The sequence below is a fragment of the Gavialis gangeticus genome, unplaced genomic scaffold (genome assembly GCF_001723915.1).
Source record: "Gavialis gangeticus isolate Ggan-Ray unplaced genomic scaffold, GavGan_comp1, whole genome shotgun sequence".
NCBI lineage: Eukaryota > Metazoa > Chordata > Crocodylia > Gavialidae > Gavialis > Gavialis gangeticus.
The window spans coordinates 33,892,096-33,901,422 of record NW_017728995.1 but is presented as its reverse complement, the minus strand read 5'-3'; the positions used below and the strand labels follow the sequence as shown (position 1 = coordinate 33,901,422).

Below are 9,327 nucleotides of genomic sequence, written 5' to 3'. Positions count from 1 at the left end.
AGTCAAGACGCTTTGTAACTCAGGCTTCTCATCCATATACTGGAGACTCTATGATTCCTCCTCAAGGAAATTCAGGGCTCTGGACCCCTGATTTCCCATGGCACCAGTACAGAAATGTGCAGGGCATGGGGTTGCTCTTGGGAAACCTGCAGTTATGCCGGGGGGTCTGACCACCTTGCTGCAATGCCGCAGAGGTAGTCCAGGATTGAGAAAGCTAGGAAACCCAAGGTGCTTCTGATGGGAAACAGGTCAAGGTTTAATTCAGTTGAAGAGCAATTTTCAGATAAAAAGTGCACACATTGGGCTTTTTTTCACATTAATTTTCATGCATAAACCCACCCATTTCCCTGAAGATGAGTCAAGAGGCAAAATTCTTCATCACAAAACGGTGCTGAAATGAAAAGAGTTTTATTTTTCTTTTGCACAATTGCATGGACTATTTGCATGCTGTCTTTGTACATCACAAGTTATACATTTCTCTCCCCCCAGCCCCCACCCCCTCTCCAATGCGGGAGCCTTAATAAATTACTCTTTGTTAAGTACTAAGTTTGACAAATGAAAGGCATTGCAGAAGTGCAGATAATAATAATATCCTTGAGACATCTACACCAGGAACGTAGAGCTGTTCCATTTCACACCTAATGAGATTCATTTGTGAGTCACTTTTATCAAATCTTTTGTTATTTTGCTATTCTCTTCACCGATTACAAGTCTTGACTAATACACATTGTTATTATATATAGCAGGAAACATTTCTGCATCTCTGATTACAATGTGTCTGGAGAGGAAAAAGCCCTCACTTGGTATTTCAAGTATTTCCCAATTAGATCCTTAGGCATTAATGCTCAAACATGTGTGATGCAGGTTCTCTCTCTGGGCTTTTTAGCAGATAAACTAATCTTAAATTAAATTGATAAATGATGCTCTAATGAATGAAGAACTCCAGCAGGGAGATTAATTTTCACTGCCCTTTTAAGAAGGATTTAGAGGATGTGCTTTGCATTTCTTAGCTGCCAAGTACAATTCTTTCAGGAGCTGTCGTAAGCCTGGTTTCTGATGAAGTTAGCTCTACTCACCTTTCCTGCGTGTTGAGGATGCATTTAGGGTGAAGCTGCACGTTACACTTAGTCCACACTAACTCTGCCGCAGGTTCAGTGGTGTTAAAGTTAGAGCCCGAGCTGTCGCCCGTTAAGGGTTAATTATGTTTCTTGCCTGCACTGCTCCGACTTGCCACTAGAGGGCTGGGGAGCAGGGGAGGGGATAGGAGCCAGGAGACTGGGCGTCTATCACTGCTGGGGGAGCAGGATGTTGGGAGCATGGCATCCTGGGATACTGGAGGATTGCAAACTGATCATTTTATCTCCCTGGAGGAGACTAGACTTACCTTAACACGAGATAGCACGGCCCAGAGGTAACCCTCACCCGAAGTGGTGTAGCTTTGATACACTCGGGGTACTTAGCACGAGGTAAGGAGCTTGAGCTAGGTTGCATAGCCCAGAGTTAACCCTCACCGAAGTGGTGCAACTTTGATACGCTCAGAGGGTACTTAGCACGAGTTAATGAGCTTTAATGCGGAGATGCCGGCACGGAGAGGGCCTTTTCGTAAGCTCTAGGGATAACATGTAGCTTCACCTTTATGCATTCACTGGAGTCTGGGAGCAGGAGCTCCCTAGCCTGGGAGGCTGGGTAACCTATATGCAGCTCCATCACACCGATAACTCACCTGTGCTGTTGCTCGGCTCTGGAGATCCAGGAGGTCTTCAAGGTCCAGTGTCCCCTCACTCTCTGGGAAGAGCAGCAATGTGCTACAGGGGCTGAGAGCAGTTTGCTCAGGGCTGTGTTGTACCTGAGAGCCTAGACCTTAAAGACAACTCGTGCTCTTCTGATTCCCCTCCTGCCTCCCCCTGTGCTATGGAGTTAAACCCTACCTTTTGAGTCCACTCAGCTGAGGATTCAGAAGCAGAGCCAGGGGGTTGTACCCCAAGAAGAGAAGGCCTTCCTTCTCCACACAGTGCAAAGACAAACCCCAAATGTGGAACAGCAGTGGACGCAGGGGATGCGGGAAGGCTCTAGGGCTTGTGTTTGGGATGTGATGCAGACAGGAGTCTCCTTCTGTCTGTCCCAAGGGACTGGTGAGCCGTGCAGGAGCCCCCTGCCCTGCTGGCAACCTTCCCTTGGGACGTCTAGCAGCAAAGCCGCTCAATGAGGAAAATGGCTGCAGGCCTCTGGAATTGCTCCATGCTTTTGAAACCCTCAGATGCAAAGGGTTGCAGCTTCTTTGCACACAGCATTGCTATGCCAGATACACCTCTGAAATTCGGGGGGCTTCAGGCAGCCCTGAAAGTGTCCCAGTCTTCCCTGTGTGTGACACTGCTCTGAATTAAACTCCACAGCTATCTGTAGGACTTGCTCCCGATACATCCTCCTCTATGCGGCTGCTCTGCTGTGACTCCCAGCTACCATGCAGTGCGCTCGATAGCAAAAGTCACTCATTTTGCAGCTGTCAGTCTCTCTCCATGCACCACTCTGGCTGCTTGATGTTGCAGGCAAAGTCCTCGTGGCATGTGCACTTAATCAACTTGTCACAACAGGCAGACGGGTCAAGGGGGAGAACACGTAATAAATAGCCATGGTCAAGACTAATGATGTAGGGACCGATCTGTGAGACCCAATATCCTCATCTCTAGGACTAGCCAGCACCAGACTGCAAGAACCTCTGCACAAGGTGATTATGAGCTAAGATTTGTCCAAATGCCAGTGCAGCTCATGCCCGGAAATGAAAGGGTTTCTATCCTTTCCAGCATTTCTTTTGACTTCAGTTCTTGGGGATGCTATTCTGCATGGTCTCATTTCCCACTGAGACATCCAATCCCTCTTTTGGGAGCCTGGCTCAGTTCTTGCTCTTGGCGGTATCCAATGGCAATGAGGTCCACGGCTCATTTGCACATGGTGTGGAAAAACAGGAAGCAGGGCCAGGTGGTACCTTTAAGACTAACCCATTCAGAGAGCCATGGGCTTCCCTCTGCCACAAACTACTCCGTCCGATGCTAGGAATGGGCTGGTGGAAAGAAATGTAGAAGGGAAAGGGACAGAGCAAAGAGAGGTCACACGGCTGGATGAGAGGAACAAGGCGGTTCACCTTGGACACCGGTGGGAAGGACGCCGAAGTAAACAGCTAGCCCAGGGGATGCAATAAGAGTCCACGCCCCTGCTGAGACCAAAGTTAACACCATCCTGTCTGTGGATGGTTTTTTATTTCTGCAATTTCATAGGCCCTTTGGTTGCTAAAATTTGTTCTTTACTCTTGAGGCCAGTGATGAAAAGCCCAGGGAGACTGGACAGGCTTTTATTTCTGGGATTGATGTTGAATTGGTGTCCATTCATTCTTTTATGCAGCTGCTGCCTTGTCAGGCAAAGATTTTCCTTTGCTCCAGGGGCTGGAGGAGTGGAGGTGGCTCCTGCGAAACGCTTGCCAGCTCCTCTCCCTTCCCCAGCCAGTTCTGGAGCAAGCTCTGCTAGCCTGTGGGCAGCTCCAAACAGAAAGTTTGCCTCCCAGGCTGGTTGAGGCTTCACCCTGGCACTTGCTCCTAGTCTCCATCCAGCCTGAGAGCTACCCCCGTTGTCAGCCCTGGGTCCGGTGCACAGCATCCCAAAGGAGTAGATGGGTCACCAGTGACTCTCCCCTTTAGCTTCATTATCAGTGAATAAAATCCATTGCCTACAGCCTCCATTCATTCCCCTTTTCTCTTCACCAGCTCTTAGAGCAGTGCATGACACTACTGCAGTTCAATACACTGCTGTGACTTTATCCTCTTCCCAGGAAATGGGTTTCCAAGCAAGCACATGCCATGTGCAGTTTCAGGTTTACACAATCTGGGCCCTCTCAGCTGTATTTTACCCAGGAAACAATTTCCCCCAGCAGATGAAATCGTAGGGCAGTGCCTTCTATATTATCCAGCTCCCTGGACAGTTCTCTATCTGGGAATTAATAGCGATGGTGCAATTTAGACCGTGGAGCTAGCCTGCCCACCTGATACAGATGGATTAACTGAGTTATCAGTTCAGCCGCATACTAGCAGCGTGGCTTTAATTGAATTTAGTGCTGGCAGATGGGAAAGTTTGCAAGCTGAATTCCCTCCTCCTCCATCCAGCCAGCACTTAGCATTAGCTGTGCTGCAGGGTCACACAAGACCTCCAAGGACCAATCTCTGATTCCCCATGAGCATCCTCTCCCACTCTGAAAGGCCCCAAAGTGGGTTTTCCCATCTGCTGGCAAATGGCCCTGCACAGATAACCACAAGAGCATGAGCAGGGAAGGCTGATCATCCCAGTCCCAGCCCGGTGCAGAGGCAGGAGACACGCCAAGGAGTGAACAGCATTAGTCAAAGCTTCTTGCCTTGACCCGCTGTGCTCCCTGGAAATTTGTGAGTACGTTCCCATGCACCATTTCAAGCTTCATTTGAATAAGTGTCCCCTATAATAGGCTTTTACGGCTCCATTTCGGTGCATTGTAAATGAACACAGCTAATTAAAATGCTCCAGAGTTTTGCGTAAATAACTAATTACCACCAGAGAAAGAATAGTAAATCCAAAGATGCTTACGCTCCGCTCAGGCAGGGCAGAGGAGCTCACTGCTGTCAGGGGGCCTCTGGCGGCATTAGCCTGCACAGAATCAGGCCTGATGTGGGGAAAATGGAGTCCATCAGGCACAGTCCCAAAACCCATGGAGCCTCCCCAGTTTTACTGACTCTAGCCCAAATCAGTGCATTTGACATGGGGCTTTTTTTGAGCAGAACACAACATAGACCTTGTATAGGATCCTTTAAAAGGGTGGGGTTGGTATGTGTGAATGTGCATGTGTGAGACGAGATGCATGTATTGAAGCTTTCCATCAGTTTAATAGATGTGTTTACTTTGTCCCCCGCCAGGCTCTAGGGATTCCCCAATATGATGCTGTCCTTGAGAGACAGTTTGACTAATGGTTAATATGGGAGCACCTGGGTTTTCTGCACTAGTCTCTGCCCTCGAGTGTCTGTGACCTCGAGCAAGTCACAGGACCTCTGTGCGAGTTCCCCAGTATGTAAAATGTCCATACTTGTCCTTCTGGGGGACCCTCCTGGTTAATAAAGTGTGGGGCATTCTCACTGTTTGCTTCCCATGGATGCAGAGGACTGTGGGATATAGGAGGATATAACACCCTGCTTTCTCCAGCTGTCTAGGCCAGGCTCGGGGGGACCTGAGTGTGAGTTTATAGGGCCTGGAAGTCTGATGGTGTGTAGTAATGCCAGCACTGACATGGTATCCATGTGACAGCGGGGAGCTTAGTCTGGCAATAGTCTGGGCATATTTGATGAGGATGAATGGAAGAGGGGTGAGGCATTGTGGGGTGCTTTATGAAGGGCAGGGTGGATCTAAGGGCAATAGGAAGAAGACCAGAGCAGGAGGGCCAGGCTGCACATCGAAGTGGCTTTCACAAGATGAACTCGAGCAGCTCTTCTGCATGCACCGCAGCTCCCCGCCTCTGCTGGAGACGAGCCACAAGTTCACGCAGGAGTTTATCGCATTACACCAATTTCATATGTAAACACACCTGGTGTAATATATAACTTCACACTTGGAGAGCTCATCCTAACATCCAACCTCACTCTTCCTTGCTGCGATTCCAGCCCATCCCTTTGTTCTGTCCCCACCGGGAATAATTGATTGCCATCTGCTTCATCATCATCACAATTTTTGCCTTTGCAAGCTGCTATCGAATCACCCCTCGGGTTTCTCTTCCTCCTACTAACTAATCCCTGTTCTTGCAACTTTTCTGGAGTGGCAGGGCTCCCGCCCGAGTTAAGGACAGCTCTGGGTGAAGAGCAGCAGGATGCAGGGTTGTTCCCCTCAGGGGCACCCATGCACCGCTCTGTCCTCTGCCAACCCTTTTGTCCTGCTGTCCCAAGAGCGGTGGGACTTCTCCTGTACACGGTGCATGTCTGGGCTGATAAGATGATATATTTCAGCCGCGGTCACTAAATGATTCTGCCTAGGAAACAGACTTGAAAATGTGTTTCAGGATGTGCCAGATAGCCTCATGCTAATTTCTCCATCCAAACCTCCCATGCGGTGTGCAATACGATATCACTAACCCAAAAGCCAGGGGGAAAAAAATGAAGCCCCTATCTGTTTTCAAGCAATTTAGTCTCCTTTTGTCTTTTTTACATCCAGCAGCTAAGTAAATTACAGGGATTAAAATATAAAAGACCTTTCATTTCCTTTTTTTACTGTAATTTCTCAGCTCTGTGCAACACAGTTAAGAAGAAGGGAAATCAAAAGAAAAAGGATTAAAATACAAATACAGCTTGAAGGATGTTAAGAGAGCAAGGAGACGTAAATAGCATAGGTGGCTTTCGGCATCAGACCCTGTTAACTAGCAAATGCAATTTTACTTTAAAAAAAACAAAACCTGAAGGGGAATGTTTTCACTGCTGATTAATTGACTGTAGTTATGGCCCACTTGTCAGTCTGTGCGATCACGTCGGCTTTCTTTATTTCCATTTCCTTCACTCTTCATTGGTGGTAGAGCCAGTAGGAGCCAAATCCTACACCCCAGCACAGTCCGACACAGTCCCTTTAGTCTCAAGACAGAGGGAGAGAGTGAGAAAGGTGGGGAGAGGCGGCACAGGAGGCACAGAGAGGTCCAGGGACTTGATTGATTGTGGTTACATGGGCAGTCAGTGGCAGAGCTGAGGATTAAACCAGGATGCTTGGGTCCTGGTCCCCACTTAGCAATATGTCTTAATTCCTGGTATCATTGAGGTCTTATCCTGGACCCTTCCAGCTCCTGCAGGGCTCCGCACCTGGCCAGGCCAGTCTTATTCATCCTGTTACGGTGCATGAGAAGATATAATTTAGGTCTGCCTTATGCATGAGCAAAATTCAAGTGCAGGCTTTGCTTCCACCTCCTTTGTTAGCCTTTTCACCACCCTGTCACAACCCAGTGCACACACACAACCGCCGTGTTAGAGGCCCAAAGAGCAGAGCTAATACCCAGATCACAAACCCAGGCCAGGCGGAGCTGCTGGACAGGTTGTGCTGTAAGCGCTGCACCCCTTATGAATTATTCAGTCTCTTGCTCAGCCCCATCAGAGCATATTTAGTACCTCGGTCATTCCAGCTTCTCTGCGCCAAGGTGCATATTTTCCATATTGAAAATGAGCATTTTGGACAATTCACTGCAGTCTCTCACAACAGTGCTTTGGAGGTACTACAAGGTTATATTTCCTATTAGGGGACTATTAAAGGGTCCCCTTCTTGACAGAACAAGGAGCAATGGGCTCCAGCTGCAGCAAGGGAAGTTGAGGTTGGATATTAGGAAAAACTTTCTCACTAGGAGGGTGGTGAAGCACTGGGACAGGTTACCCAGAGAGGTGCTGCAGTCTCCATCCTTGGAGGTTTTGAGGACCCGGGTTGACAAACCCTTGTGTGGGATGATGTAGTTGGGGCTGGTCCAGCTTGGTGCAGGGGGTTGGACTAGATGTGACCTCCTGAGGCCCCCTCCGACCCTCATTGTCTATGAGTCTTTGATTAAAGAAACCAGCATTCAGCTAGATCAATGTTTGCTGAAAGCTGACATCCGCTGGACTGAAGCACAATGTATAAAGAAACCCAAACAAACCAAAGGAGAGGTCCACAGTACAAATGACTGACCTTAACAAATTGCTTGGCTTGACCTCTGAATCCTGCACGGTCAGCTCACTTCATCCCCGCTTTCTGCCAGTGTTTAACCCACTGATGTGGGGCACCAAACAGAGAAGCTGCATGGAGGCCACTGAGAAGGATGAGCTGCCTGGGTAGGATTTAAGTCCTATTCGGTCCTACAGACCCTTTCAAGGAGGTGACGATGCTCCTTCATGTTGGTTTCTCCATCTGCTTTGCAAGCCCCTCAGTGGGGGATGTGCTGGCATCTCTGACCTGCAGTCTCTTCCCCTCTCACAACAGTGCCTGCACCCCTAGCAGAGCTCTGACTGGACTCTACCTATTCTAGCACTGGTGCAGGAAGACCAGATAAGATGGGCACAGGGGATGACCAACCCTTTCAGTGCAGGCAGCTTTTCAGGTGTACAGATCTGTCCAGAGAGGCCAAGAAGATCCCCTTTGACTTTGGAGCTAGACTCTTGCAGCTTTGCAACATGAGGGTGTTATGGTCAAGCAGACATCACCCTCCATTGAAAGCAAGCCCCTGCTTTGCCTGGCCAGCCGATAGCTCTGTCCAAAGTGTAGAGGAGCTGACTGGATTGATGTCAGGTCAGGTCCACCCTAGAAGCTCTTTACCTAGATAGCTACCCCTGCACACTGCTGGGCAAGCATGCTGACGGTGGATGGGTATGTCTGCACGTGCATTAAAGTGCACCTGAATTTAATGCACATTATCTTAACGCACCTTAAGCAGGTTTAAAAGTTAGTCCCAAGTCATACCCCTGTACACTGCACTGGGCAAGCATGCTGAGGGTGGATGGGTATGTCTACACGTGTTTTTAAGTGCACCTGAATTTAATGTACATTAGCTTAGTGCACATTAAACAGGTTTAAAAGTTAGTCCCAAGTCAGTTGACATACACAGCATTAATGTGTCTACATGTTCATTAATGTGCTTTAACTAGTCATGCCTAAATTCACCATTTTAGGGTGCACTAACGGTGTGTATGTGTAGATGCATGCCCTTAATGTGCATTAACTTAGACTAATGTGCATTAAAGCATCATGTGTAGATGCGCCCGATGTGTCTTTTACAGGGAGGCTGTGTTATCACCAGCATAGCTCAACCCAGTCAAACAGTCCACACAAGCCACATTGTCAGGAAAAGTATATTTATACAAGGGGTTTTGATCAGCCCACTAAATCCAAGATTACATCTCATTGCACTCCTCCCTGGTATAGCTAAAGTCTGTGGCATAGCCCTAGCCTGAACTGCAGTGGCCATCAGACCCTGAACTGAGGGGCTACCAAACAGCAAAGGCAGGAGAGAAAATGGTGGCTGGTAAGTGCAAACACAGCCCCCAGTCCTGAGATGTGAGACACACACTTTCTCCTGGCATGAGGCTGACAGTAGCCTACAACAGGCAGAGACCAAGAAATGAGAAACCACAAAGCACCTAGGGAAGCTGCTGCAGAACAAAAGCAGTTGTGGAAATGCATGAAAATACACGGGTTAAATCAAAGCGAGAGCCTCGTAGTCATCTTTCGACCCCTCTGCCAGAAGGGCTGGGATAAACGGGAGCCAGGCTGCAGCTCTTCTCAAGCAGGCAAGGAATTAACAGGATGAAACTGGATTCATGTATTATT

At 48.4% G+C, this 9,327-nt stretch overlaps 1 long non-coding RNA gene across 1 annotated transcript; it reads right to left on the bottom strand.

The window, feature by feature from the left end:
• Positions 1 to 232: 232 nt before the first annotated feature.
• LOC109288107 lies at positions 233 to 1,807 on the bottom strand. Its single transcript, XR_002095065.1, has 2 exons — positions 1,724 to 1,807; positions 233 to 391 (listed from the first exon to the last, which is right to left on the bottom strand). It is a non-coding gene; the product is annotated as an uncharacterized LOC109288107 (long non-coding RNA).
• Positions 1,808 to 9,327: the final 7,520 nt, after the last annotated feature.